Source organism: Sciurus vulgaris, assembly GCF_902686455.1.
Source record: "Sciurus vulgaris genome assembly, chromosome: 11".
NCBI lineage: Eukaryota > Metazoa > Chordata > Mammalia > Rodentia > Sciuridae > Sciurus > Sciurus vulgaris.
In genome coordinates this window covers 24102575-24109360 of record NC_136472.1, presented here as the reverse complement: position 1 = coordinate 24109360, position 6786 = coordinate 24102575, and positions in this window count along the sequence as shown.

Below are 6786 nucleotides of genomic sequence, written 5' to 3'. Positions count from 1 at the left end.
TTTGACACCTTAAGGATTAATTCTGCCACAGATTCAGTAGACAAGGCTAAGACCTTGTTAGGGGCATAATTCATGTGAACCCATAGAATAGGACGCTTTTGCCAAAAACACTCCTGTGGGTAAGTTATTTGTGGCCAAGACAATGAATGATGAAGGCTTAGCTAGGTCAATATGATCAAGATGAGCCTTTTCCATAGCTGTTTCAACAAGCTTGAGGGCTGTTCGAGCCTTAGGGGTAAGCACTCACTTAGAAAGAGGGTCAGAATCACTTTTAAGAATATCAAACAGGGGGGCCAAACTTGAGGTGGGTAAATGAAGGTAAGGTCTAATCCAATTAATATCACCCAAAAGTTTTTGAAAATCATTTAAAGTTCTAAGCTTGTCCACCTGAATGGTAATTTTTGCAGGTTTAACCATAGTTTGATTTATGATAGATCCCAGGAAGTTTTTGGTGTCTGTGATTTGTACTTTATTAATGGTAATATGTAAGCCCCATCTTCAAGTGACTTAAGTAAGGAATTATAACATTGCTCTAAGACAGGTTTTTCCTTATGAGCTAGCAAAATATCATGCATATAATGATAGATTAAAAGTTGAGGGTTTGCTAGGCATATAGGTTCAATAGCCTTGCCTACATATATTTGACATATGGTAGGGCTATTGGCCATGCCTTGCGGGAGGACTATCCATTCATATCTTTTATTAGGAGAGCTATTATTAAGTGAGGGCACAGTAAATCCAAACCTTTTGGTGTCTGAAGGATGTAACAGAATGGAAAAGAAACAATCTTTTATGTCAATTACAATGGAGGGCAAATTAACTGGAATAGTTGATAAAGTAGGTAATCCTAATTGAATAGGTCCCATGGGCTCCATTATAGAATTTACTGCTCTTAGGTCATGTAAGAAACTCCATTTTCCTGATTTCTTTTTTATTATAAATATTGGTGTGTTGAAAGGAGAGGTGGATGGTTTCACGTGTCCGGCCTCTAGTTGTTTGTTAACCAATTGCTGGGCCTCTTCTAATTTGTCTTTTGAGAGGGGCCACTGAGGGACCCAGACAGGTTTACCAGATTTCCATGTTATTTTAATTGCTTCAGTGGCCCCTAATGAAAATCCAATCCCTTTCTATCTTGTTTTGGAGTAACTAAAATGGGTGAAATAGGTCTTAGACTATTTTTCCCAAGACCTTTTCCTCATATGTGTCCTTGGGCTAACATCATTTGATTAGCTTTTGGATTATCATATGGGATCTTGGATGTGAGATGTAAATCCATCTGTTCCATGATATCTCTCCCCCATAAGTTTACTGGGAGATGTTCAAGGCATAAGGTTGGACGACACCACTATGACCTTCTTTATCCTCCCATTTTAATATGGCTGCACTCTTGTTAGGATTGGAAGCTATACCCAATCCTCTTAAAGTCTGATCTGCCTGTTGAAGTGGCCAGGCTTTTGGCCATTCTGTAATTTTGATAATACGTTTGTCAGCCCCAGTATCTAATAAGCCCTCAAAACATTTGCCTTCTATCACTAACTTTGTCATAGGCCTATCTTTTAAACCCCGTGTTAACATGACCATATTTTGGCCAGTAGAATCTAACACTTTATTTCCCCTAATAATATTTTTTGATGGATATTGATCATAGCAACTGGGTAAGACCAAAAATTGTGCTATGCGATCACCGTGAGCTATTTTTGCTACACCTCTTGGTGAAGAAGCAAGGATTTTTATTTCTCCTGTAAAATCGGGGTCTATAATTCCAGGGATAATATTTAATCCTTTTAAAGCAGAACTCTTCCTCAGAACTAGTCCCACTGTTCCTTTAGGTAATGGGCCGACAACTGAAGTTGGTAATGGTTGTACTCCCATCTCTGGAGTTAATACTGCTCTGGAGGAGGCACAGAGGTCTGAACATCTACTTTATCTTTCAGCAGCTTGACTTGATTGTTCTTTTTTTACAGTTTCTAATATCTTTTCCCCTTCTCTTAACTGTTTTTGAGATTTTGGTTTTTTGAAAGTCAGACAGAAACGAACTAATGTACACATCGCTATAACAACAACAAACAGAAACCAAACAAGGAAAGGTAACACAAATAGCAACTTACACATATTTGCTATGGGACATCCTTTGCTGTCTCTTGGGACAGCCTTTCAATATATTCTCTCTCTAGGACAATCTTCCATTAATATTCCCTCTCTAGGAGAATCTTCCGTTGAAACGTTAAGGTAACGGTTTCCTCAAATACGGAAACCTCATTAATTACACTAGTAAAACTGTCTTTTATATACCTGAGCGCTGACCAATTCCCAGTCTGATCCTCATCTGATCGCAGTCCGGGCCACCACTTACGGAAAACCGCTGCTTCCAGCCCGGGTGCTCCAAGCGGCTCCACGTCACAGCTTTTTGCTCTTACGGCCTGACCAGCGGGAAGAAAGACACATACACTTCAGAGGTTCATGAAGCAGCTTCCGCTTTATTCAAATAACACCCTCAATATATAAGCAGTCTCATGCATAAGCAATTGTAACCAGATATGTCCATCCAATCCTGTTAAAGGTCAAGCAATCACTCACTCAAGCATACATGTAAAGTATATCTGTACAGGCGCTAGGCTGCTGAACTGATTATCATACAGCCAATTGTAAATGCTTCTTGCCCTTCTCCAGGCATAATCAGGATGCCCTTTGCTCTCTGCCAGTTGCCATTTTTAGATGTACATGGTGTCTCCCTGGGACCCGGGTTTCACCCGCCACAAATAAGAGAAATGCAAATCAAAACTACCCTAAGATTCCATCTCACCCCAATTAGAATGGTGATTATCAAGAACACAAGCAACAATAGGTGGTGACGAGGAAGTGGGTAAAAGGTACACTCATACATTGCTGGTGGGGTTGCAAATTAGTGCAGCCACTCTGGAAAGCAGTATGAAGATTCCTCAGAAACCTTGGAATGGAACCACCATTTGACCCAGCTATCCCACTCCTCGGCCTATACCCAAAGGACTTAAAATCAGCATACTACAGAGATACAGAGATACATCAATGTTCATAGCTGCTCAAATCACCATAGCCAGATTGTGGAACCAACCTAGATGTCCTTCAATTGATGAATGGATAAAGAAACTGTGGCATATATATACAATGGAATATTACTCTGCCATAAAGAATGATAAAATTATGGCATTTGCAGGCAAATGGATGAAATTGGACAATATCATGCTAAGTGAGATAAGCCAATCTCAAAAAACCAAAGGGCAAATGATCTCGCTGATAAGCAGATGATGACATATAATGGGGGGGAGGGAGGTGTTAGCGTTAGGGTTAGGGTTAGGTTTAGGGTTGGGGTTAAGGAGGGTGGCAAGAATGGAGGAAGGAAGGAATGTATAGAGGGAAAAGAGGGGTGGGAGTGGTGGGGGGAGGAAAAAGAATAATAGAATGAATCAAACAACATTACCCTATGTAAATTTATGATTACACAAATGGTATGCCTTGACTACATATACAAACACAGAAACAACATGTATCCCATTTGTTTACAATAAAAAAAAAAGAAATAATAAAAAGCATGCTTTAGTGGCTGGGAATATATCTCAGTTGGTAGAGTGCCTGCCTCGCAAGCACAAGGCCCAGGGTTCAATCCCCATCATTGCCAAAAGAAAAAAAAAAAAAAAAAAAAAAAACGCATACTTTAGCAGCCATGGTGCTGCACACTTATAATCCCAGCTGCTTGGGAGACTGAGGCAGGGGGATCTCAATTTCAAAGCAAGTCTCAGCAAAAGCAAGACCCTAAGCAACTCAATGACATCCTGTGTCAAATAAAATACAAAACAAGGCTGGGAATGTTGCTCAGTGGTCAAATGCCCCTGAGTTCAATCCTGGTAACCCCCCCACCAAAAAAAAAAAAAAAAAACTTTCTTTAAAAAATGACTCCCTAAATGGCAACAAAATTGATCAATTTGGGTAATATTTCTGAAAAATATACAGCTAAATAATTCCAGAGTCATGTATGCATGTATTACTTATACTAGTAACTCCAATCATATAAATTTATAAAAATTAAGAGATGGGGAATATTTACATTGCAAAATTATTCAATGTTAATATTGGCAATTGAGAAATATCTAACGTATTCAGCAATTCAGATGTTGATATAAAGATGACTATTACAAATTGTCATTCAGATGATATTATCAACAAAACATTAATAGCATGAGGACATAAAATAAGAAGCATTTTATAATATGTGAGAAATGCAGAAGTAAAATAAAATCACTGACCATTTATAAATATATAAGTGTAATTTTATAAATTAGAAGGAAATATATAATAATGATAGACTTTTTAATTGAAATATATGTTTTGTTACTGTTATAGAAATATTTAGAATTAAACCTGAAGATTAAAACCTAAATATCAAATTTCCTTAACGTTCAGAAAGAGAATGTGAGGTTTATGCTTAATTTATTTGCAAAGATGGAACTAACAAGCTAAAATAATCCAGCATCTTATATAAAAATTTTAAACTATTGAAAACTTTCCATAAATGACCACACCATGGACCCAGTCCTCTCTAACCTCCATATAATCTTCAATATCAATTTTAGGTCTCTATTCTGATGTAGGTAGCAGGCTACACTGTCCATGTTTCTCCTAGAACACTCCTCAGCCTCTTCTTCCTTGGTAGTCTACTCTTGTATTGCTGGTCCTGTTCCTGAGATAGTTCAGGGGTTCCTCAAATCATGACTTGTGAGCACCAGGCCAACTCCTGGGACAGTGGCCTTGGGAAGTTGGCCTCTCTGTGCCCCCAATATTCACATTACTCACTCTACTCTTCCTAACAAAACTAATTCTTTAGCAACAAAACTATTTCTTGCATCAATTGCTCTGCAAACAATAGAATTGGTGTTTTAAATTTTATTATTTATACATACATATGGATCTTTCAAAATTATAAGAGAGATCGCTAATAGGGCTGCCATTAGAGGCACTGTTTTACTAACTGTACTTCAAGCAATAAATCTCAGAAAATTTACATGAATGCATTTGTACATATTAGTAACATTTTCATACATTTTATTAAATAATTATTTTTACAAATTTAACAATAAATTCAAATTCTACTTGTAATTAAGTTATCTGTAATTCTTTAAATTTACCATGTATTTGATCTAGGATTATTCTTTACCAGTTAAAGATTTATCTTGTCCTAATATTTATATTCCCTTCCCTGGCTATCTAAGATATCCATTCTTCTCAGATTGCCAGTCCTCTCCTCTCTCCTCACTGTAACTCTGCTGATTTCCCTAGATGTCTCAACATTTATACATTTGCTATTTCTTAAATGTGGGTGAAAAAATATCCTTTCTCTCTGCTGGTTTCCTTCTTAACAGATGCCTGAACTTCTCTTCTGTTGTCTTAGTGATTTAGCTAATTGCAAGGATGAGACCAAGTTATAAAAACTAGACCTGAAGCAGTTCTGCACATCAGCCACTTGGATTTTCCTGAACAGTTCTGCAGCAGGAGCCCAGTGCAATCTATGACATCAGGCATACTTAGTAAACTACACAGACAGTTAAATCAGAAGCTTCCATTCTGTATTATGAGTCCCATTGTCTTATCTTTAGTGTCCTTCCCAGTGCCATTTGTTAGTCTGTGGTTTGGCAACAGTAAATTTTATATTCTCTATCGGTATCCATGATTGGCAGAGTAGTAATTGATTTTTCCATGGTCTTACATCTGTAATTTGATACAGATTTATAATATTAAACTTTTAATCTAAAGCACAAGAATGGGAGTATGAATAGAGGATAAATGAGAATATATTTAGAAGAGGCAAATAAGATGTTATTCAAGAAATAGTAGAAAAATGTGCACTTGAATTCCTAAGTTGTTTAGTTTTTACACAAAGATAAAAAACTGAGTATGGATTTAATTTCATTAGACATGGAAGTATTGGAGTTCCAAAAACAAAGAAAGGACAGGAAGAAATAGGAGAAATATCTGAATTCTGTGACAACTGCTTTCTCTTGGGTACCTTCAGCTGTCAAGTGCTGTCCTCTCAACTCCACATGCATTGCTTCGTCCCCTGCTACATCCATTCATCTTGGTACAATCGTCACTAAAGATGAGGAATCTGGGGGCCAGAAAGTTTATGCAGCTAACTCAAGTGTACATGGTTATTAAGGAAAAGGACAGTGTGCGACATTAGTCATGAGAACCTGACCACAGCACCTGCACTTTGAAGCATTACATCACCTTTGCAAATCCTTTCTAAAAATTTAGAAGTGTGAATTAGAATTCTCGACATGCATCAGTTCCTTAACCATTCTGGTAATGGCCCAAGCATGATGTTCTTTTTTCCAACTCTTCATTCTTTATCTAAGAGAGAAACAGTATCTCTGGCAGCAGAGAAGGAGAATGTTCCCATTGTTGCTCCACTGCTACTTTTGACATAATCTTAGGAAAAAAAGAAAAATGAATTAAAAATTTCTACCTTGACTTATGACTGGAATTTTAAGAGATTTCCCTGAGAGGCCATGTTCCTCTGCGTTTCCAAGGCTTGGAATTTTTCTATCAGCCTGATTAATCAACACAATTTTGTGTGGCTTTTCAAGAATTTATAAAACACTTATGTTCTTAAATAATGAGGATTTTTTTTCTTTTTCTAAAAACTTCTCTTGCATTAATGAAAGATGTTTTCATCTCCTATCTTATTCAGGAATAGAATATAGTGTATAAGAGGATGGAATATAGTATTTCTTTGCAGTATTCAGGTAAAGTACT